This window comes from Vicugna pacos, chromosome 1 (genome assembly GCF_048564905.1).
Source record: "Vicugna pacos chromosome 1, VicPac4, whole genome shotgun sequence".
NCBI classification, from domain to species: domain Eukaryota; kingdom Metazoa; phylum Chordata; class Mammalia; order Artiodactyla; family Camelidae; genus Vicugna; species Vicugna pacos.
Genome location: NC_132987.1, coordinates 29,449,803 through 29,475,254, shown reverse-complemented (window position 1 = coordinate 29,475,254; position 25,452 = coordinate 29,449,803). Strand labels below are relative to the sequence as shown.

The 25,452-nt window shown below is 40.0% G+C and overlaps 1 long non-coding RNA gene across 1 annotated transcript; it reads right to left on the bottom strand.

Moving 5' to 3' along the window:
• Positions 1 to 1,471: 1,471 nt before the first annotated feature.
• LOC140696023 (uncharacterized) lies at positions 1,472 to 18,095 on the bottom strand. Its single transcript, XR_012071947.1, has 2 exons — positions 17,939 to 18,095; positions 1,472 to 1,967 (listed from the first exon to the last, which is right to left on the bottom strand). It is a non-coding gene; the product is annotated as an uncharacterized lncRNA (long non-coding RNA).
• Positions 18,096 to 25,452: the final 7,357 nt, after the last annotated feature.

The following is a 25,452-nucleotide window of genomic DNA, read 5'->3' as shown; positions in this document are numbered from 1 at the left end:
GCTAACTCAATGTCTCTATACTATGACTACGATTTTTTTTCCTTAGTGGAACATACGCCCTTGTATTGAGTGTTTTTTCCTGTGATAATGAAATCAGTTTCAAGCAAAACCTACTGGAATGTACCCTTCAGTCGCTGCTGTGTATACAGCATCTCAAAGGCTCAGAATAACAGGGAGCACTTACTGTGCTCCGAAGCCTGTGAGTCGGCCAGGGCAGCTCTGCTCCGCACGCTCCACATCCCCCTGGGACCAGCTGAGATCTGTTTCTTCCGCGGGCCGTGGCAGAGAGCAAGAGAGCAAAGCCTATCAGGTAAGTTCTATTGAGCCTCTGCTTTGGTTTAAGTCGGCTAACAACCCGCAGCCAAAATAAGTCATGTAGCCAAGTTCAAAGGCAACAGGGGTGGAAGGGACTGGAATATATCCACCTTTAGAGAGACAAATTGCAAAGCTACCGGCAAAGGAAGGGATTTAGACCCAGGGCCAAGAATTCAATCTACCCATTCTCTAACTCAGCGAGTAAACAAAGTGCCACGGATGGTAATAAGGGGAGTTATGCGTTCATATGACTTCGCTCAATTACGTGGAGTATAAAAAACAAACAATAAATACTTTAATAAAAACACGTAGATACAGAACAGAGCAGTGGTTAGCAGAGGGGAAGGGTTGGGTGAGATAAAATTAGATAAAAGGGATCAGCTGAGTGGAGATGGATGGAAACTACAGTTTTGGTGGTGAGCACACCATAGTGTATATGGAAGAAGAAATATAATGTTGTACACGTGAAACCTATATGATGTTATGAAGCAATGTTACCTCAATAAAAATAAATGTTAAAAACAGGTATAGTTTAGAGACTTTACAGAGTTAACATATTTTATATACAGCATCTTATTTAAGCCACATAACCATCCTGTAAGTAAATCATTACGAATAGAAACTATCCTTATGACACGTGACAAACTGAGGTTTAGAGAGTTTCAGTGACTGGCCGAAAGGTATGCAGCTAGCAATCAATAGAACAGGAATCTTGATCAGTATCTACCTCTGTGTTAGAAATAAAATGTGTATGGGACTGAAGACATAATTTTTTAAATCTGAAATTACAAAAATTTAAACCAGCTAAAGCACACACACTTCCTTCTGAGAAGGAGATCTGGCTTCCAGAAGCTCTCGATGTACACTTTACCTACTTGCGTCCAAAGAAGAAACAAAACACCCGTCCACAACCCCAGCTACAGACGCATCATGGGAGGATTTTTGCTGGCTGGACTGAGTCTATCCCTAGACTAATAGCTGTGTTTGGGGGTGCAGGGTGCTGTGACCAGACCAGCCTGAGACAGGGACCTGCCCCACCAATCGCTGTAGCCAAGGAGTTGATTACAATGAGGTTCTCATAACAATTACGTGGTGCTGAGGAGCAGTGAGAGGGAGGAATAATGCTGTTCCCCCAAAGAAGAGACAAACAAAACAGTTCATGATAATGATCACTAAATTGCAATAGCTATTTAGCATATTAATTTCAAAATGTTCTCAAGTGGTCAATTTGTTCCTTCTCCAATGGTCAAAAGTTATTTTTTCCTTCTTCATTAAACCACCGTATTCCAAGTGTTTACTTGATTAAGAGCAATTCTGTCTTTGAGAACTGTCTCAACGTGCATTGTTCCAGAGCGTTCTGACAATCACTGCTGGATTTGTAATGTGAATCAAATCTTCTTATATTCAATTGCAATAGCTATTTAGCATATTAATTTCAAAATGTTCTCAAGTGGTCAATTTGTTCCTTCTCCAATGGTCAAAAGTTATTTTTTCCTTCTTCATTAAACCACCGTATTCCAAGTGTTTACTTGATTAAGAGCAATTCTGTCTTTGAGAACTGTCTCAACGTGCATTGTTCCAGAGCGTTCTGACAATCACTGCTGGATTTGTAATGTGAATCAAATCTTCTTATATTCATCCACAGTACAGACCTGTCATTGAAAAGAGGAATGGTGAAAATAAATTCTTTCAGGAATGAGCTTTATCAGCATGTGGGAAGAGAAATATAAGAAGCAGCAGGAAAGATTACACATTTTTAGAAATCAAATTGTTCTATTTGTTTTAGCAAATCATATATCCTACAAGTCTTTAAGAGCATGACTTCAAAGTTGAAGGAAGAGAATTTTATCTTGAACAAGAAATCCCTTTCAGACAGGATAATTTTTCTGCCGAGAGGAAAGGGTGTTTATTTTGATCCCACCTTCTGACCCTGGTAATATCACCAGCCTAGCACCATGAGCTGTGCCATCAGGCACGTGTGTACATGTGGCTAAAACAATAAATGTGTTGAACGTAGCAGTCTCGTCAGATTAGACATGGGAGACACATTCTCATTTTTACCTTTCCCCTTTACCTAGGAGTCTGGAAGTTTGATCATGTAAAATATGGATATCTTCGCAGGAGAGCAATAATGGAAGGGTTCATAGAAAAATAGTCTGATCAGGTGAAACGGACCCACGGTTCTGGGAGACTGACTTGGACACCCAGGTCACTTCACCTCTCTGAGCTGTAGTTCCTCTTGTTCAAAATAAAGGTGAATTTGAATAATAACCAACTTAGAGGATTGTTGTAAAGAATAAAACACCTATTCTAAAAGTATTTTAAGTTGCAAAGAACCAAATACTTCAAAAGTTATGTAATAAATGTATATTGTCAGATGACACGGCTGGTATTAATCCTAGCCCCATCAGATTTAAGAAATACAGGGTGACATTTTTTCCCATTTATAAGTGATAAGGATGTCCTGAACAAATTAATAAGAACTTAGAAGGCTTGTTTAATCTATTTAAAGAAATGAAGTCATTTTTTTGAATGATGAAACAAATTACCAATTTGAAATGAATCATCCCTTTATGGAAACTGGTCAAAGCAAGATCTACCATTCTAAATGAAAAATTAACTTTGTTAGCAAATTCTAGTTACTGAATATAACTGCAAGTCACAAAAGTAAATTTCAAAAAAAGATAATGATATAATTATTGTCATCATTTTAAAAGTTTACATCCTATACGTAAAAAAAAATATAATGAATGATATGCAGTCTAGTTTTTCTATATTATGAAAATGAATACAAGTTTGTATATGTATGACTGAAGCATAATGCTGTACAACAGAAATTGACACATTGACACTTCAAATTAAAAAAAACATGAGGAAGGGTTGAATGAACGAGGGTATAAATGAAAGAAGATCAGCCATTAGTTGATAATCACTGAAAGACAGGGTTTCATTCTCTGCACTTTCATGTGTGTTTGCAAATTCCTACATTTGAAAAGTGTTGTTAACATTCAAGGTTCACACTTCCTCAAATTTGAAGTGGCTAAATTCATACATGTGTGTATGATTTTGTGCGTGTGAATGCTTTAAGTCAATTTTCACAGGCACTACTTTCCCAGGAAATTGACAGATACTTTAACATAGGCTGGAATATCTAGCAATAATCGTACCATGATAATACATTATACAAATACATATATATAAATTAAAGATATTTTTAAGAGAGAACGAGAAGAGAAATCATTAAACAAACAGCCTTGATGACACACCCCAGACCTTAGTTCCCTCGACAGTTTATAACTCCATGTAACACACTGACTTTGGCCTCTAGAGAGACTAGTACTAGTTAGAGCCCCACTGGGGTAGCTGACTCCTTTCTCCAAGCTGGCCTTCCAAACAGCACACACTGCACATGGGAGAAAAAGTAGGCAGGTGCTTCCAGATCTGTCCAGCAGAACTGCCACCTGTCCTCTCTGCCACCAGGGACATTTTTTCTTACTCTCCTTAGTTTTTTCCTCTCCTTCTACGTCTCCCGCAGCATACAACAAACATCCCTGACTACAGCCTTGCCACGTGAGATGTTCCTACTCTTGAGACAATTCCATACAGCAAAATGTGCGTCGCCCGCAGCAGGTCAGGGCTGAGCCGTAAGCATGGGAAACAATGAAACCCAAGATGGACAGATGCCATCCCTACCCTCAGACAGTGTGTTCTCTCAGGAAATGAGTCACTTTGAATGTACTGAGTTTTAAGCAGGTGAAGAGCAGGGAGCTATGGGAGTGTAGAGCAGAGTCACCGCCCTGCTGTGCGCTGGATTCCCAGGGTTCTGCTGAGCCCCAAGAGCCCCATGACAAATCTCCTGGGTTTTAGACACGTGGTAAACAATTCTGCCTATGATACATCAGACTTTAAGTTGCACAATTTCTGATGAAGAAAACGTTTCAAATTATTCACCAATCAAGGTTTAATTTCTTTAGATAATAATTAAAATAAATGAATGTACTTTTTGAATCTGTAGCAGCATGAACTGATATTTTGGGGGTGTTGGTTCTTCTGGATCTTGCATTCTCACAGCCTGAGATTCTACCAAAGCCTGCTACTTACTTACCCCTTTCAGGAAAACCTCGCTGACTCCATCTGGACTAGCCTTATCCTTCTAGGTTGGCCTCTGCACCTGTGAATGCCTGTTGCCCATGGGTGATCTCTCAGCGCACCTGCTGTATAGTTATGTCAGTCTGAACTCTTGGAGGTTCAAGGAAGCAACGGTAGGAACGGCTGTGAATCGGCAATCAAATGATGTCATGATGACCTGGTCTCTTTTCATCTGTTACTTACAGTTCTCTCTGTCTGCGGTTCTCATTCCCAGGCTAGCCCTTTCTGTGTGGGAGGCTGTAGGTTGTCCCAAATTTGAAATCCAAAAAGAGGAGAGATCTTGTCTCAGTATTCACACGTCAAATTTTATGAAAGGGCTCTGATTGGAATTGTTAGACTTGGGTTCTTATCCTTGAGCCAATTTGTGGGTTCCGTGAAGAAAACACGGAGTGATGGAAGCGTTCTCTCTCAAAGGCACACTTAATGCGCAGACAGAAGTGTAGTGCAAGGATTTTATGAACGTTTGGTTGTGTCCGTCTCCTCTAAGGGACTACATGCTAGCCAAAACACTGTGTCTTACTAATCTTTTTATACTCAGTAAAGGGCCCACCCTTATTAGGCATTCAGCAAATGCTGATTAAATAAATATGTAAAAGAATGTCAATAACCATCTAGGAAGAAAAGAGAGAGGAGGACAGACTGTGCTGAAATAAATCCTGAAGCACATCAGAGTGGATGAGTGCCGGGGTTGCCCATGCCAGACAATGCGCAGAGGATCAGAAGTGTTAAGTGAGAATAAGTAGCTCTTAACCTTTAAATCTCTTGGAAAATGTTTTTAAGAGGATATGCTGCCTTACTACTCAGCTGACATCAAACACAGAGAGGCTTCATTTAAATCTTTCTCTCTTTTTCATAACAGATAAGAATGCTCACGGGATGATTAAAATTGTACCATATCCCTTTAGTTTTGTGCTAACTCTGCCACTGAATCACTGAAAGTTCTACTCTGGGATGCGTTAGAGATCTGGGCCCAAAGTACCAGCTGCAGAACCGGAAGCCTCGCTGACTTCAGCTTAACTTTCAGAAACTTTGACGATGAAAGTATTCAAAGGCAGAAAATCCTATGCCATGTGTGTTATACCCTGATGTTAAGTGTTTACATAATGAGAGAATATATCATATTACATTGGGGGCAGTGGTGACAGTTCAAGGGGCCCAGCAATCATAAACAGGACCACATCATAACAGCCCAAAGCAAACAGAGTTTCAAGGAAGGGAGGGTGTGACTGAATCGTCAGGTGCCCAGAGAGGCTGAGGAGACTGGAGCAGTACATCAGAGAATTGTTTGTTACTGGGGACCTTTAAGACAAGAAGGGCAGTTGAAACAGGAGCAAGTCAGATGGTAAGAGAGACATTGTTGAAGCCAAGTAGCCCAGGGTAATTTTTTCAAGATATTTAGTAGCAAAGACTAAAGGAAGCTGCAGAGAAAGTGGTAGCGTTTTTTCAGTCTGTTTGTTTTCATTTGCTTCTATAAATAAGGAAAGGTTGATGGTGTTTGTAGGTAGAAGGGAAGGGCCAGTCAAGGGAGTGGATTATTTCAGGATAAAGGAACTATTTTGTGGAGGAAAACCCTGGAGAAGGTAAAAGGGGATGTGTTAAATAGCAGAGCTGAACAGATTACTGTAGGTAAGGAAGAAAAGCCAAAGGCCTGAGGAATGCATTTCTTTTATATTAGATCATTGTTATTTTAAAAAGATACATTAGCCAGATAATTTCCATGCCCAAGTAATTCAGACAACAGTAAACAACTATTTTTCACATTTGCATTCCTTTAAAAAAAAGAAACTAAGATTATATTGGAAAAGTTCAATAATAAAAATGGTTTCTTCTATGTAGGCCATTATGAAATAAAAAGGGTAATATAAACATACAATGCACAGTGGGCAGGGTATGGCTCAGTGGCAGAGCACATGCTTAGCATGCACAAAGTCCTGGGTTCAATTCCCCAGTACCTGCATTTAAGTAAACAAACAAACACATAAATAAATAAATCTAACTACTCCCCCCCAAAACAACCCCAAAAATCCAACCAAATAAAGGCATTAAAATCTGAAAAAAAAAAAAAAATATATATATATATATATATATATTCACACAAACACACACAAAGCACAAATATGGGAGAATTAAACATACTAAAACATTGGGAAAACAAAATAATCAGATTATTTAAAAATAGAATTCAGGAATCTCCATACTGTTTTCCATAACAGCTGCACCAAACTGCATTCCCACCAGCAGTGTAGGAGGGTTCCCCTTTCTCCACAGCCTCTCCAGCATTTGTCATTTGTGGACTTTTGAATGATGGCCATTCTGACCGGTGTGAGGTAATACCTCACTGCAGTTTTGATTTGCATTTCTCTGATAATTTGCAATACTGAACATTTTTTCATGTGTCTGTTGGCCATTTGTATATCTTCCTTGGAGAATTACTTGTTTAGGTCTTCTGTCCATTTCTGGGTTGGGTTGTTTTTTTTTTATTATTAAGATATATGAGTATGATCTAGCAATTCCAATCCTGGGCATATATGCAGAGATAACCTTGATTCAAAAAGATACATGCACCCCAATGTTCACAGCAGCACTATTTATAATAGCCAAGATATGGAAACAAACTAAATGTCCATTGACAGATGACTGGATAAAGAATATATATTTATACAATGGAATACTACTCAGACATAAAAAAGAACAAAATAAATACATGGATGGACCTGGAGCTCATCATTCTAAGTGAACTAAGCCAGAAAGAGAAAGAAAAATGCCCTATGATATCACTTATATGTGGAATCTGGAAAAAAAAAAGACAAATGAATTTATCTACAAAACAGAAACAGACTCATAGACATAGAAACACTTAGGTTATCAGAGGAGGAAGCAGGTGGTGTGAAGGGATAAATTGGGAGTTCAAGATTTGCAGATATTAATATATATGAAATAGACAAACAGCAAGTTCATACTGTATAGCAAGGGAACTATATTCAATATCTTGTAGTAACTTACGGTGGAAAAGAATACTAAAGTGAATATATGTATGTCCATGTATGACTGAAGTATTATGCTGTACATGAGAAATTGATACAACATTGTAAACTGACTATACTTCAATAAATATATATATATATATCACAGGAGAATTCATAATATTCAGAGTCAATGCCCCAAGAAACAAAAACACAATATAAAATTAAAGGACATTAATACAAAGGGCATTCACAGATGTCTGTAGCTGTTACTTACTGTGCTATGGGACTAAAACACTTACAAGAACTTAGCATCTTTCTTTAGGAGAGTGAATCCTATGCAGAAGAAACATGTAGAAAAGCAGGGAAAAAAAAAACCTCTTTATTAATGTGTTCTAGGAAACAGCCTATCCACACCAATAGAAAAGCAGCAGTGGCGGGGGAGGGGTGGATTGATTATTCACCCTGGGGAGGTACAGCAGTTCTTTGAGACCAGTTGAGGGGTTTTTGTTTTGTTTTTTTAATTAATGTATTCAGTGCACTAATGCAAATACATTTTTCAATCCAAAGGTTAAGTCACCAAAACACAAAAATGAGGGTAGTAATTTGACTTTAACCCCTATGATGATGAAGGACAAGTGAGTTTAAGGCAGCTCTATGAGAATCAACAAAATATGAAACCACCCCCAAAACAAATAATGCATAACTACTTATGGCAGTCCTCTCTTTTTATTCCTGTGTTGGGAAAGGTTCTGGTTATATCACATAATAAAAATAAATCAGACAAACATGATCGTATTAAAGTGAGGGCATGAGCTCATCAGTCAAAAATGCACTATCGTTGTTTTCCAACTGGCTCCACACCTGGAAGCGAACTTAGTCACCGTCCTCATCTAGTCATCACTGCCAGAAGTTTTGAGTGACTGCCTAAGACAGGAGCCACGGGACTTCAAAAGCCCAGATTCAGACTGATAAGTAGCTGAACTCTACTGTAATTTGCTAAAGGGTTCGGCATTATTTAGATCCTTTTAAGTTGGGGAAACTGCTTAAGATTCACTGTGATTGCATCTTACCCCTTCCAAAATGTTGCTGAGTGCATTAAGCAAACCAATTCGTAGGGATTTCCCGCATGTGATGACTGCCAGTGCCTCTATTAAGCTCCTCCTGCCTCACCAGCCTGGAGATCAAGTGAGGTCATGTAACAAAAATTCCCTCCTGACAAAAGATTCTCTTCAGGATTTCAGGTAGTCCTCAGGACACCCCTCCATGTGTCCCCAGACAGATCAGCTCGTGTGCTTCCAATGCAGCCTCTATGTGAGGCCTGGCACCCATGAAGCCATTCGGGGGGTGCTGGTCACCACAGCGCAGGCCCTACGTGAGATGCCAAAGACATGTGCCCTCCTTTGAGCCTCTGATCTCACCGGTGCATAGTTCCTTCCTTGCTCACCCAGGAGATCTCTTTTCTGCCTCACTCTATGTTGAAGGTGAATATGTTATTTTCTTTTTTTTTCCGCAACTTTTGTTTATTTATAGAAGTAAAATTGATTAAGTGTTTCAGGTGTGCAGCAAAATGGTTCAGTTATACATTTATATATATTCTTTTTCAGATTCTTTTCCATTATAAATTATTACAAGATATTGGAAGCAGTTCCTTGTGCTCCACAGTAAGCCCTTGTTGTTTATTTTATATATAGCAGTGTGCATCTCTTAATCCCAAATTCCTAATTTTTCCTCATCCCCTATAATTTACTTTCTTAGCTTGACCAGTTTCAAGAGTGAAAGGAGGCTGTAATTAATAGTTATTGAAAGACAGAATAAACTTCACCTATCCACAGGCAAACCAGGACTTATAGTCAGCAACGTGATTCCTTTCCCACCCAGGGCGCTCAAGCCATGGGCCTGGCTCCTGGTCCCTTACCAGTGCCTGAGCTAAAACAGCTCTTTCAGCTCCTTCCTTTTCTCCACAGGCCTTGGGCTTAGTCTCTAGGGGTGGGAGGTGGGGGGAGGGCCGGGGAGGAAATGCCCTGTCGTCCTTTCCATTGTCCACGAGTCTCACTCCAGCTGCCCACACGGCAGCCTCCACTTCCTCCCTCCCCCAAGACACACCCACACTAAGATGTCCAAAATAAATCCAAAAATAAGACACCACTGGGTGGCAAGCCCAGTCTAAGCTCAGTAAGCAACACATTGATCCAATGAGGAAAAAAAAAAGGCAGAGAGGATAACCTTTCCTTTGCCAAGGCCAATTAATAAGTTTGCCTATTGTGAATGTATAGAAAGAACTCTGAATTATGGCCCATCTCTTTGTCATTAAATATTCATCATCGCATCTGCCCTGTATCTGGAAAATTTTACAACAAAGTTGGTGAAATAATATCTATATGGCATTATTGAGCCCGGGGAAAAGGGAGTTACACTAATGGTAATAATAATGTTGTCTTCAAAAGAGAAGTTGAGATCAGAAATAACAATTTCCTACCAGGAAAGCATCTATGAAGCTTCTTTAATAATGATTATTTAAAATGAATATATCAACCCCATTTATTAACATTTACTGACTGTGGGTAACCCATAAAAAACTAATGATCACAGTCTAAGAGTTAAGTGTGTATATTCCACAAGAGACTCCCACATCTTTCAATAGAGTTTTTAATAATAGCCTATGTAACAGTTTTCTGAAGCAGAAAGCTTTAGGGACAGATTACGATCCAGTTGTAAGCACAGTGTATATAGAAAACAGTTGTAGTGGAGACCTTAACAAAGGTATTACTTTGCTTTCATTTTGCATTTAAAATAAGACCATGACATTTGGTTAAACATTAAAAATAAACAGACTACTCACTTTAGGTTTGTTTCATTAATCTAGATTGTCCCTAAGGAACAGAGAAAATGACATTAAGCAAACAAAAAGCACAGGATCTTTTCACATGTTGGTTGCTCAATGAATGTGGTTTGATTTGATAACTTTGAAGCGTCCCTCAACCAGACAGGCAATGTCACATCTCTTGAGATAGGATCCTGATTTTTAGGCTCAGAAACTAAGGGCATCATTTCTGAGAGTGGAGGAGGTGTGCAATTTCTCTGGCTGCTCAATGAGAAGTTTCACAGGGATGGAGTCAGCCCTGAAGTGGGGGAGAGAAGGGGCAAATGATAACATGAAGTCTGTGAATAATGGAACAGTTCGGTTTGAATCCAGATCCGGACAGCATGCTGCAAAACTGGAGTTCTTAATAGGAGCTCCCATGAGGTCATTGGAAGGGCAGTGTTATCAGGCAGGATACATCAGACCCGCGCCAAAGGAGTCTCTCCTCCTCTTCATAACTTCCCTGAATTTCTCAATGCCTGAAATTCCACCCTTAAAGCGTCACTGTTTTAGGTCATGAAATCTTTTTGGTCTTCTAGAATTTCCCATCAAAATGAAAATTGCCCCTGGGAAGATTAGATATTTAATCCAGTATTTCCAGAAATATAGAATTCCAGTCTCTCAAAATTCTTCATGAGGGGAAAAAAAGAAAGCTCTATGATCAAAGAAATTTGGTAACTGCTCCATACTTTGTTAACTCTTTAACCTTCACAATGCCAAAAAAAGTATTAAATAAAGGCTTTGATAGTGCAGATAAAAAAAAAATATATATATATGTAATTGTTTTATCCCATATTTGCAAAATTACTTTAACTAGAAAATATTTCAAATATTTTCTGGCATCCAGATTACTGTACTATCAACTCACAGTGAATCAGCAGGGTCTGGAAACACGGACAATGTCATCAGCAGTTAGGGAGCCAGGAATAGTTACTGGGTGACTGGACCCATTGTCACTGCAGGTATCCACTGGATATCATTGAATAATATCAACAGTGTCAGTATTTTTCTAAATTTTTTACCACCATTGAAAAGCATGTATCATGGTGCATACAGTTAAGAATTTGTCATATCCATTATTAGAGAAATAAGATAAGCCCCATGTAAAAGCTGAAGAAGGAAATCCTTGATTGACTAATGATTAGGTTCTACAGTATGCTTTTGAATTCGGGGAAAGAAGTGGAATTAAGCTAAACTTTGAGGTTTGGGTGGCATTTGAATGGGCCAAGGAAGGAGGGTGGAGGGCAGGGGGAACAATGAAAGCAAAGGAGGGGTGGTGGGCACCAGGATCCACTGCCAGAACAAACCATTCCTGAAGCTGGAAGAAAAACTAGAGCCACTACATTCAGTCAGTAACTGCATTCTGCAGCCCAGCATGGGGCTCACCATAGACCTGCTTCCACGAAGTCCTTCTCAATAGGAGATGCCTCGGGCAAGAGCTGCTGCCAAAAAGCACAGCTAGGACCCACTGACAGCAACCTGGAACCACCAGACAAGCCAACAGAAAAACTGCCTCTGACCAGCCACTGCCAAAAGGAACTATCACTTCAGGAAGCAGCAAATAAATTGGGCTGAAGTTGCCTTATTACTCAAGAGTCCCAGCCCTCTTATGATCTCTTGGCAACACCCAAAATACATTCTGGTTTTGAACAGAGTTGTGGTTGTGAAAATGCCCTGTTCAGATCTCATGCTGCCGGGAAGCAGGATTGCTTGGTGTCCGGATGCCACCCCTCTGGATCCGCCAGCACATCTGATCTCAGGCTACAGTTCCCCGTGAGTGCTGCAAGCCAGTGACTGAGCATGCGGAGGGTTTGGGAAGCCCATTCCTGGGATGCAGGACTGTTCTGATGGCCAGTTTGGGTGCAAGATTTCCCACTGACCTGGACATTTCTTGGAACTATGCTGAAGCCTGGGACTCTTCCTGTCCACCCTTCCTTCCTTCTCTGTCTCCTTCATAGGAGTCAGCTCAGCATTGTGATCGGAAGGCTCTCCTGGCCGTCTTCAGATACTTCTCTTTATCCCTCCCCTTATCCTTCTCAGGCATTTCCCCTGATACACTTCCTGCACATCTAATCTCATCTTGGTGTCTGCTTCTTAGGGGACCCCAACTAACACAGATACCCAACTCTGACACAGGCCACTCTGAGGTTTCACTCTCTTGGGGTTTAGGTGAAGTCTTTCTCTCTCACAAGTGTCCTGACCCTTTGCAATCACATAAAGAAAGAAAGGCTCTCCATCTCCCGTTGCCACCTTTCCCCGACAGTGATCGCCAGGCCCACATCTGCCCTTCTTCCTGAAAGAGGTTCGATTTGCAAAGGATCTTGTGATTTTATAATAGCAAAGAAAAGTTAATCAGCACTGGGAAATTGATCACTGAATAAAATGAAAGAGAATGTACTGCGAAATAGAAGAACTTGTCTAAAATTATCTCTTGAAGAGCCTAACAGAAGGCAGTACTAATTTTTCAGTCAGCAAATAGTTACTATTTTTTTCATACTTAGTGTATTAATTAGATTCCAAGGACTGCATGATAGAGTACCACAAACCAAGTGGCTTTGACCAGCAGAAATTTATTCTCTCAGTTTTGGAGGCTGGACATCTGAAATCAAGGGGTCTCTCAGGGCCATTCTCTCTCTGAAGGCTCTTGGGGAGAATCTCTTCTGTTTTTTTTTTTTTTCTTAGCTGCTGGTGTTGCCAATAATCCTTGGTATTTCTTGGCTTATCATGCATGAGTGCAGTCCCTGCCTGGGTAGGCACATGGTTTTCTCCTTAGATGTCTTTATGTCTCCCTCCCTTATAAGGACACCAGTCATAATGGATTAGGGCCCGCCCTTGTGACCTCAGCTTCACTTAATTACATCTGCAAAGACATTATTTCAAAATAAGGTCACAGGTACCTGAGCTAGGACTTCAATGTATCTTCAGGGGAGATGCAATTCAACCTGAACACCTGGGTAGGGGCATGTTTCTTTGAATGGAAAAATGGAAAACTGCATAATTAAATAAAATTTCTCAGTTGCTTGGGAGATAAGGAAACAAACAGTTCTGCTTTGAGCTAGTGATTTGTGCTGCCACTTGCATTGTGTCTTTACAGTATGTCTGATGTGTCCACATCCTCCACATCTTCAGATGCAGCTAGCTGCTGGCGCTTTGGGTCACTGCTGAATACTGCTAGACGGGAAATGAAACCAGTATGGGTCTTCTAAACATTGGCCTGTGGATGATATGAATTGATGGGCATGTTTATTACAATTAGTAAAAGCACTGCTGGTGTGAAGTAGTGACCTTTCTGGCTGAAATTAATTGGGTCCTTTCAACGACACTACTTGTACATGAATACACTTTCCTAATTCAGAGAAAAAAGATCTTAAAAATCACCAAATCAGCTGGAAAGGATTTCATGAAGCACTTTCTAGATAATAAATCACAGCACAGTTAGCCCTCACATATATATGACTAAGCATTTTGAGCAGCTTCCAAATTCCTGCCCATCCCATCTGCCACTGGGAAGTGAGTGCAGTAGGACAGGAAATTTAGCAAACAGTGTGGATGGGCTATTCAAAAATCATTCACAAATACCATTCTCCCTATTACAGAGGCTATTAAAACCAAGAACTTGAACTCCTAGTTTTTTTCATGACTAGAGGTGGCTATGTGATACACTTCTCACCAGTAATATGTAGGAAGAGTCACTGGGGAGGGCATCCCTTCTCATTAAAAAAGATGGCCTCTTTAGGAGGAGTGTTCTTGCCAATTTGTCAATCTCCCATCTTCCTGCCAGGAATGTATATGTGATGTCTGGAGATGCAGCAGCCATCTTACAACCATGAGCTCAAAAGTTTCCACAGAAATAGGAGAACAAGACCATTGAAAGCAGAATAAAAAGCATCAAACTTGGATTTTAAGACTGGATTGTGCAATGATTGAAATTGAACTTAGCTTCTATGACAGTGATTATCAACAGGGGGGCAATTTTGCCTTCCAGGTCACATTTGGCAGTGTCTGGAAACATTTTTGGTTGTCACAACTGTGTGAAAGAGAAGCTACTGGCGTCAAGTGGAATAGAAACCAGGATGCTGCTAAACGTTCTCCAATGCACAAGACAGCCTCTGGTAACAAAGAATTATTGAGGCCAAAATGTCAGTAGTGCTGAGATTAAGAAGCTCTAGTCTGTAGGTCTCAACTTCTTTAATGTTAATTAAATAAGGGAATTTTTAAAAGATGACATCTGTGTTTCCTTAAAAAATAGAAGTTAGTTTGAATATTCCTGACAAGAGAACACTTGAATTACAGCGTACCCACATGCCAGCAATTTAAGATATCTTTTAAAATAATTGTTATGAGACTAAGTAACAACAGCAAAAGATGAATATGTATTAAGTGAAAAAAATCAACATAAAAGTGTAGGCATTGAATGACTACTACTATTTAAAAAAGGAAAGTGAATATAAGTTATTATAACAAAGTGATGATAATAATTGTATTGAGAATTTTTTGTGACTTTGTTCCTGTCTATTTTGCAAAGGTTATTTAATGCGATTATGCTATGTTTATAATTTGGAAAATAATTTTTAAGGTAATTAACAGGAAGATTAAAATACTCAGTGTTTACTTCTTTGACATTTGTTAAGTTTCTTCTTTACAAAAGCAATATACAGGCTAATGAAATCGTTTATGCTACTGGATACCATTTCTACTGATTCATCATGTCTCAGCAACATTCTTTTTCTAGTTCGTTATGGCTCCCTAAAGATAGAATTCTTGTAGTTCAACTCCTAAGACCATTCCTCTCTAAGGTTTTTGTGAAAACATCAGAACTACCTGCGACACTAAGTGACTAGGTGAAAATTTGTCACTGTAAAAGTTTACATTTGTTTTAGATTCCTGTGGCTGCTGTAACCAATCGCCACAACTGGATGGCTTAAAACAGCAGAAATTTATTATCGTACAGTTCTGGAGGACAGACGTCCAAAGCCAACATCACTGGACCAAAATCAAAGTGTCAGCAGGGCTGCACTTCCTCTGGGGGCTCTGGGGGAATTCCTTGCCTCTTGCAGCTGCTGGTGGCTATAGGCACTCTTTGGCTTGTGGCCCCTTCACTCCAGTCTGTGCCTCTGTCTTCATATGTCCTCCTCTGTGTAATTCTCAAGCCTCCTTCATGTCTCTTTTATAAGGAGCCATGGGGTCACACTGAGGGACCACACAGATAACCCAGGATAATCTGCCCATCTCAAAATTCTTAATACAATCTCACGTGCAAAGACACTTTTCCCAAATAAGAAAAGAAATAAAGAAAAAGTTCCAGAGATTAGGATCTGATATCTTTGGGAGCCAGTATTCAATTTACTAGACTATTACATAAAGAAAATACCAATTTAATTACTAATCTCATCGATAATCTGAATTTCCATTCATACTTAGCTAGAAATTAAAATCTGGCAAGATCATCCAGTATCTTAATCCTAGGAAGACAGAGTGAGAGTGAAGGACCTATTATCCTACTAAATGCAAGAAGCATGAAGTGAGAAATTTGGGGGAAACTAATTTTTTTTTGAATACATCAATAGAAAGTGTTTTTTAAATTGTGAATTGACTACTAAAATTTGTTTTTACCTGTATCAACATTTGAATAATGGCCCCTTATATCTAAAAATGGAAAGCTTAATACTGTTTTACCACATTTCAACAACTATGAAGTGCCCTGAAAACTAATTTGAGTTCTAACCTTAACGGTACAGTTCAGTAAACACAGACTGAAATGACTAAAAAGGCAAGGACTGTACTTATTTTGCTTGAGTTGACTAAGAAGCTGAAAAGATATTAATTACCTTTCCAATTAAAAGATACTTTAGCAAAATTATGAGAGAACACAAATAAAGCCCTAGAGCTTTCATTTCTTCTCCCAATTTGGTTAGTTTAATTCTTCAGATTTAATTTCAGAATAACCCCAATGAAGGTTTAAATTTGGGGGTACTTACATGTGATAGCTAATTTTCCACTTCTGTTTTTGGCCAGGAATATTTCTAAATCTAAACATTAATTTTCATAATACTTGGGATATGTTTGCTCTTGAAATTTAAGAGCCTTTAATGCTATTCATTTAGTTACAATTATAGATTTCCCCGATATCCGAACTTTCCTAAGCTTAAGTGGGGGTAAAGTGATGAAGCAATTACCTTAGGACACATCTTGCTAATGGATGCACAGAATAAATCAAGATAAAGCAGAGACGCCCACAGACACCGTTCAAAGCTATGGTGGCTTGCTGCTGAGATGCTGAGTGTAGTTCCCGGGAACAGAGGTTTAGCGGGGCCTCTCACTGCTGCTCGGCTCAAGGTGCGCGCTGCCACTGGTAAGGGCTGCTGGAGAGCAAAGGCTGAGTGCTATTTTCACTTTTTTCCTCTTTTTGTAAAAGAGAGAAGCCTCTTTGGATTTTTTTTTTTCACTTAGCAAAAACAGGTACTAATGTAGGTGTTTTGTAAAAGCAAAGAAAAATCGAAGAATACTTGTAATGAGTAAAACCTACTCAATCCCTTAACAGGGATTTGCAAATATTTTCTCCCATTCCATGGGCTGCCTTTTCGCTCTGTTGCTAGCGTCCTTTGATGCATAAAAATAACACGACACTATTTTAAGCCCAACTCGTTTGATCTTTATATTCACACCCTTGATGAGGTAGGAACTTTTATTATCATCCCCATTTTACAGGTAAGGATAGTGAGACACAGGGTTTAAATAATGTGGCCGTATCCCATGGTAATGACTGAGCTTAGAGCTGGGTCTGTTACGGACTGATTATGTCCCCCCACAAATTCATATGTTGAAACTTTAGCCTTCAATTTAATGGTATTAGGAAGTGGAGCCTTTGGGAACTAATTAGGATTAGATAAGATGAGGGTGGAGTGGGATTAAAGGCTTTACATGAGTCATGAGAGAGCTCACATCTTCTCTCTGCTCTCCTCGCATGAGGATATGATGAGAACTCAGCCATCTGTAACCAGGAAGAGCCTCTCACTAGAACTCCCAGTGCCTGTGAATGTGACCTTATTTGAAGATAGAGTCTTTGCAAATGATCCAGTGAAGATGGGATCATTTGGGCAGGTCCTAATCCAATATGACTGTGTCCTAATAAAAGGGCAAAATTTGGACCTGAACACAGACATGAATAGAGGGAAGACCGTGTGAACACGCATCTCCATCCAAAGAACGCGTGAGCCACCAGAAGCTAGGAGAGAGGAATATAACAGAGTCTCCCCTGAAGTCCTCAGAAGGAACCAGCCCTGCTGAGACCCTGATTTCAGGCTTCTATTCTTGTCAACTGCAAGACAATAAATTTCTGCTGTTTAAGCCACCTAGTTTGTGGTACTTCAAAATGGCAGCCTCAGGAAATGAAACTCTTTCCAAAAACTTGGAGGCAAGTATTTTGTGAACAGTTTCTCAAAGTCACAACTCTTGTCCTAATTTTCATTCTGAGTTCTAGGCATACAATATAAACAGCATCTCATGAATGCCCAACCATGATCCTGACTTTCCAGAATATTACTCTTCTCCCATCTCCCTTCTTTCCCACCTTTGGCCCCCAACTTGCAACCTTGGTAAATGAGATGTCTGTGGCCCCAGCCACTCTGGCTAAAAACCACAAAGTCACCTTTGAGTCCTCATTTTCCACCTCCTGGAAGCTGTCTCCATTTCTGTAATGCAAGAATCATGTGTGGTCCATTAGCTCAGGAGACCAGTATCAGATTCCCCAACTTGGCAGCGGTTGTATCCCATGCTCCGAGCCCTGTCTGCAGACTCAACTCTATTAGTCGAAAGGACTGGTGGCACTTTAGCCCAAACACTGGGATGCAGACTCAAGGAATCCTTGCTGTTCTCACAATAGTATTATGACCCAGTATCTGGGCACTGGCTGTTTTGGTTTTGGGGATTTTTCCCCGTATTTCAATAACCAAAAGTTTTGTGCAGCATCTTAATACACTTAAAACTGGCTTTCTGCCTAAACCCTAGCCCAGAGGCTAGAGTTCTGGTAACTGCTCACAGATGTCCTTGAGATCTAAGATTCCAACTTTTGCTCAGATCTGCATCCGACCCATCATGGCAACTCAGCCACCAGCTAGGACCCCGCTGTTAGGCCACATCGGAGATTCAGACTCAGATTCTTTGTCTAATTCAGTGCTGCTGTCCATTTCCTTTTTTAATTAGCTCCAATGTATTTAACAATTTGTAGTTCAAAGAGCACACTTAATCTGTTTTCTTATTTAATCCTAACAGCCTTTAAAAAAAAATCCAGAATTCTGAAAAGTGAAAACTCACACGAGCTCGTGTAGTTAGCATTTGTTGCATCAACGCTCAGCTTTCCACCTCCTGGCTCTGAATGACACTGTGCTCTCTGCTCTGCGAGACACCGCAGGCTCCCACGTTTCTGGAATCTACTGATCAGACAGAACTTTTCAGCCTGTGTCAGCTCCATGGGGGCCTCAAGTTCCAGGTCCCTATCTCTCCTCATCTGCCCTCCCCTGCCATAGACGACTGACCCGTGTTCTATTATACCCAAAGATTTGACAGATGGCTGCTTTTGAAGTGACCTAAGACTAATGACCCTTCCCCCTTCTCAAAAAGCTGAAAACGACTTAAGAGATTGCAGAACAGCATAGCCCCAGAAACAGGTATGCAAGCTGCCAAGTGTAAGGTAAACACAATCTTCCTATGTAGAAGGCATATTTTCAGAGAAGATTTTAAAGATGATATAATGAGATTCCATGCAGTGCCAGGGTGAGCTGCAATCCTGAGAGGAGAGGGCACAAATGCTGACTCTTGAGTAAGTGACCACCTAGGATGAATTTCTGTCTTCAGTGTTTGTCTACTTTTCCATTTCAAGATGATGAATGTTAATCTTTTATTAATCCTCTCTTTCTTAATACCAACAGGGAGCATGCTATTACAGTTGTTAAGGAAAAGAAAGCCAGGAAGTATATGAAATTATCTGTATTTTTAGATACTGAGGAATCTATAGGTTTCGTTTTTTAATAATACTCCTTATATATTCACTTTTTAAACAAATTATGACTGAAAATGAGTGTGTCACTTTTCAATTTCCTGCCCTGCCCTGTGAGATGCTGGAGGTGGCGGGGGGTGGGGGGGGTGGGAAGGCACAGAGGGGAAGATCATGGGCTCTGGAGCAGGACTGCTTTCCACATGGTGGGAATCTTGCCCCTGCCCCCCATCATTAGCAGTGACCTTGAGCAAGTTACTTAACCTCTCTTATTTTCCTCACTATAAAATGGAGCTATTAATAGTACACTTGCCGCAGTGTTATTGGGAAGATTAAATAATTCATGTAAGTAAAGTGTCTAGGACAGCACTTTGCCTATAGGACAGGCTATTTAACCACTCGCTGTCTCTGCGCAGAGGAATGAGGAAGTGGCACACCCAGGTCCCTGGAGGAATCATTACTGCAGGGTGGTCGGAGGAGAGTTAAAAATGAAGACTCCGGAAAGCTCACGCTATTAGTTGCCATGGAATGTCTCCCTCCTCCCTCCTTTTATACAACACATGTAAATAATTTGTTTTTATAAGAGACCAGCCTTTCAACCTATTAAATAGGTATGACCCTCAGTGTTAGTTAGAAGACGCCAGCCACCTGACTTAGATACAGAGTGAACAAATACTGTTGTAGGAAGAGTAGTCGGTCATTAAGAAGAAAAACTTGGCAGCAGGTGTAGGATCAGAGCAGCTTGCCAAACACAATTTCTTGAAAAAGACGAGATGAAGGCCCATTATTATTTGTCTCCTGTGGTCCACTTATAATGGTTAACAAATTAAAGGTCTGTGATGAGTTATACCTTCCTGGGTTTTCTTTGCATACTCTTAAAACTTACAGTCTGAGTCAACTGGCACAGAAAGTCAAGAAAATGATTAATCAAAACAACAGCATCATTGTACCACATCTTGTGCTTCTGAGTTACTTTTTTACAATGAAAAAACAGTGCTTCCTATGACAGTGTCAGGTTATACAGACTCCTTAATATAATGTATACAGAATTATTCTTATCTACTCACTTATCAATTTTTATAAAAACTGAGCCTTCAATCAGAAACATTTTAACAAATGGTATTATATTATTTCTTTAGATTACAATGTAACTTAAAATTTTAAAAATTAAAATACAAACACTATTTAGAGATATAAACTAATGCTATATAAATAAAAATAAAGCTGACACAATTATATCAATTACCATGTAAAAATTATATAGGTACACTGTTAAGGAAAAGAAAGAGCCAGGAAATACATGAAATTAAATTTTTTGGTATAGTTTTAAATTATTATAATACTCCTTATTTATTCACTTTTTAAACAAATTGACTGAAAATGAGTGTGTCACTTCTCAAAGTCCTATGCAGAGTTACATTACAAGAGAAGCAATCACCATAAAAAATAAAGGCCAGGAATAAGAATTTATTTAAAGAGGGGAAAAAAAGGAGACATTGATTAAGTGGAATTTCACTGTCTTGATGAATCCCCTGTGGTCTTGATATACACAATTTTGTGATACAACATTATCATATGCAGAGCTTTTAACAGACCACAAAATCAGGCTGGGAAAGGCCAATTAAACTGGTTCTTTTTGGATTGTTAAAAGCTAGATTGAATGTCCAGTGGTGAGACTCCTGTTCTGATAAACTCTTCTTTATCTAAATACCTGCCTTTCTCCTAATCTCCTTGCCTCCACCAGCCCTGAAGACAGCAGCTGTGCCATCTGATAGGAGATAAACCCTTGTGCCTGTTTTTCTACCCTTGTTGAAGAAAACCTTTGAATTTGTAACTTGGACCAAAGATACATATCAAGCAATCTTTGGCTGCCAGGAACTTAAAAGTGGGCCATGGCAGCCGCTGCTGGAATCTGGTCTCTCTGCTTCTATTTGTTTAAAAGAAAAAAAAAGTTTCAGCATGGAATACTTCACTAAAGTTTAGTGCACTTAACCAGAAAGATCCTGAAATACCTTCTGCAGAAATTTATTTAAACTATGTGGCAGGTCTGCTGAAGAAAAGCTATTCAAATGTTACAGATAATGCCCAAGATCCCATTACAGTTCTCATATATGTTAACACAGTTTCTAACCTAACACCGCAAAGTGGATTTTGCTTTTGAGAAGTCAACTCAAAGGAGCCCCAAGACCGAATCTCAAGTTAAATTGACATTCTAAAGTTAGACTGATCAAAATTTGCTTTAGGATTTTTTTCCCCTTCAAGTTTTAAAAATGCACCTCATCTCACAAGAAATGTTAAAACATTTATTAACTTACTAGCATTCATTTCCATTAAAAAGCAATTTTAAAAAAAAGTTTAATTTCCACATTCCAAAGACCCAAAGATCAAGGAATTAAATGTTTTTACCTTCAGTTAGGCAAATTTGTCCAGTGGGGAATTGTCTTCAGCAATTTTTCTTCCCCAGATTTGGCTCTTGCCTGCAATTTTTCTCCCTAGGCTGCTGTCCTGCTCTCCCTTCCTTCATCGTCTCCAAGCTCCCTTGACTTGGGACATAGACTAACCTGACTGATGAATAAATCCATGCTGATCTCTGAAAGGACCCCAGGAAATACGGATTCAACCAGGCTCTTTCTAAACTTAATAACTTCTCCCCTGTACTCCTGAATAATGTTGCCCCCATAGTGGCAGTCAGTGGGTCACTGATTGTTAATTCACTGGTGACAAGTACATTTAGCATTTTTCTCCCTGGCATTCAAAACCTCTTGTTCTCATTCCTTTATTAATATTCAGCCAACATTTATTGAGCACCAAACATGATGCAAAGTGTTGAGGGCTGAATACCACAGAAATGATAACCAAAAGGGCCACGGTGCAAATAACGCAGAAGTAAGTGGGAGTGTTTCATGAAAGCAAGGACCACGTCTGGTTGTCTTTTTGGCTTCCTCAAGGGGCCAGTTTCCAGGTAACGAACATCTGTTTCGGACCCATTAAAAATTGGAGTGTAATCCCTGCACTGGAGAGACGAAATGAGTCCACAATGCCCTGTTTAGAAAGTTGAAATAAAACAAGGTTTGGGAAGTTGCTGTAATCCATAAATAATGAACTCTCTACTGCTAACCTTCGAAGATTTCTATCAAAATCAAAATAGTAATCAAGGTGAAAGTACTTTGCTAACGAGGAAAACCGCACAAATTAATGAATCATTATTCACAAGTGAGTAACCACTAAAAATACCTAATGAGATCCTTTTTTCTGTTTAGTTTTACTCTTATTCTTTTCTTTGAAAAATCAGATTGAAAGGGCCTAAAGGGTAAAGAAATTACCAAGGAGAAATCAGAAGATTGTTTAAATTTATCTTCCCAACAGGACCGCCTTTGAAACACTGGCATTTACTTTAGACTAAAAGTTGTTCACTTCTCTCTCTTTTGCGTGTAATGAAATTGTTTAATTCTATGTGGCACATTTCAGAGTCTGTGTCACTGCTGTTTAAACCCTCCTCTGCTCCCCAGATGTGGTAGACAAGGGAACATCGCAGGACCAGGCGCTGCCTTGGTCACTAGCTTTCAAACAATTTACAGCTGCCTGGTAGGTAGTTTGAATGACAGTTTCTCTCATCTACTTCCCTCCTCAGACCTGAAGCCTTATCCATGACGGTCATGGGGACACTGGATGTGATAGTGAGCCTGCGAGACTAGAAAGAAATAGGAGCGGAACCATGGAAACCCCTTGGGGATGCTGGCCCAGAGGACAAATAGCATATCTATTTTTTCTGTCCAAATTTGTCTACTTCATTTTACTATAGCCTGAAACTCTGCCAGTTGGAAAGTCACTTGAGTTAACAAATAGACACTTCTGAAACTGAAGACCGCTCTGGCAGGGCTAAATTGAATACCGTTCAAGAGAATACACTATTTGCCAACTCGGGGCTAGGACCTGCAGGTAGATGAGGAAGGTATCTGTGAAGATGAAGAAAACACAGACCCTGCCCACCTGAAACCACCGTCTGATAGGGAGAAGAGGTGTACACGCCGATAGTTACACAACAATGTGTTATATGTCATAATAAAAATACACTATGATTTTTTTTTCAGAGTGATTTCTCAAGGTGTGAGCAAAGGCTTCACTATGAGTGTGACTTCAGAGCCAGACCTCGGAGGGTCGACAGAAGTTCCCACATCAGAGAGAGGGGTCAAAGCATTCCACGCAGACGGCCTGGTCTGCACAAGGGCAAAAGGGCAGAAAAGGACCCTGCTGCTTGCTTGGTAATAAGGAAACAAATGTCCTGGCCAGAGGGTGTGTAGTGCACGTGAGAATCACAGAGCTGATGAGGAGCAAGATCTGTTGCGGAGATGACAGCCAGGCGGCCAAGGATTTAACAAGTTGAGTTTAAAAGATTAAATGATTTCTCTTCATCAAAGGTAAGACAGGGAAATGTTGGAACTGAGGTGACAGGCCCAGATCTGTATTTTCTAAACAATATTCTGCCAACAGCACTTCTTAGTCAATCACATTTAATTTTTCTTAAGAACTAGCTAGAAAGCTATGCCCTGGAAATGGGAAGGCAGGAAGGAAACGTTAGACACAGCAGAACGTGCGATGCTTTGGCCTAAGGTTGTTCTGCAGATTTTGAACAAAACAGGGGTTCAGCGCACTTGAGAGGGACAGAGTGGGAGGCAGAAAGAGATTTTAGCAAGTGTGAAGTTAGACATAGGTTGTTTTAGGGGGAGGGTAGAGCTCAGTGGCAGAGTGCATCCTTAGCATACACAAGTCCTGAGTTCAATCCCCAGTGCTTCCATAAAAAAAAAATAATAATAATAATAAATAAACTCAATTACCTCCCCTCCACTCCCCCAAAAAACACTTGGGTTGTTTCAAAGCAGGGTTGGCAAAGTGTGGCCTGTGGGCCAAATCCAGCCTTCTGTCTGCTTTGTCCAGTACAGCTAAGAGTGTTTCAACATTTTAAAATGGGTGAGAAAAAAAATCAAAAGATGTACAATATTTGTGACACGTGAACATTATACAGAATTCAAATCTCAGTATCTGTTAGTGAGGTTTTACTCTGACATAGCTGGGCTCATGTTTACACGTCGTCTCTGGCTGTTCTCACACCACAGCAGCAGAGCTGAATGCCTGTGACAGGGACGGTGTAGCCTGAAAAGCCTAAAATATTTACTACCTGGCCCTTTACAGGAAAAGTTGACAGAGATGTCCAAAGAAAGCTGTAAAGTGTAGAACCTGGGAAGCCAGCCCTCTGCCTTCGTCCCATCACTGGGTCCCGGAAGGTATGTGTGACCTGGAAGTAATGGACATGTGTGTGCCCCCTGGGGTGCTGCAGAGGCGCTGCAAAGACTAGGGGGTTTGCTCCACTGGTCTATTCAGGCTCAGGGATATAGTCCCTCTCTGACAAACCCCGTCCCTATGCCCCACTTTCCTACACCAGAGATCCACCACCACCCAGAATCCATAACTTTGAATCTATCTATAAGCATTATGATTCAGCTGTCTTAAAACAGTTTACAAAAGGATTTGATGGGCTAGTTTGGGAATTTATGAAAATGCACTCCAAATTGCAGGCACTGATGTGCAAAAGGACTTCTAAATACAGCCTCTTGGTAAATTGTGGATCCGTACGTAGTGGCTTAGAGGATCGCGGAATTTTCATTCATGTGGTTGAGCCTAAGTCAATGTGACTTAACAGTGTTAAGACTCATAAAAGATGACTAGGGCTTGGAAGCACGCCAGTAAAGATTTCCTGATTACTACGTGCTGGCTAGTTCAGATTATTGTTGGAAAGCTAGTGAATGAAGCAGACAGGATGTAACACTAGAGATTAGTTTTATGAATTGGAATGTATCACTGATTTCAAGTTACATCTGGACGGAAAGATATTGGGGTGGAGACTGCAGAAGGTGCAGATTAGTTCACAGGACTTAAAATTAAAATGCCTTGCTTGATAAAATTCATATGGAGCCACTCTGTAGAAACATTTCTAGTTTTTCACACTTAAAAGCACTAAATTAAATGTTTTAGAATTTTTTTTAGTGCATTGCAGAAACACTTATATAGTGCTTATGAGGTGCCTAAAGCCAAGACTGGTCCTGGTGATACAAAAATAGACGAAATATGGTCTCTTTCCTCAAAAAAAGTACTGTTACAGAGAGAAAACCAGA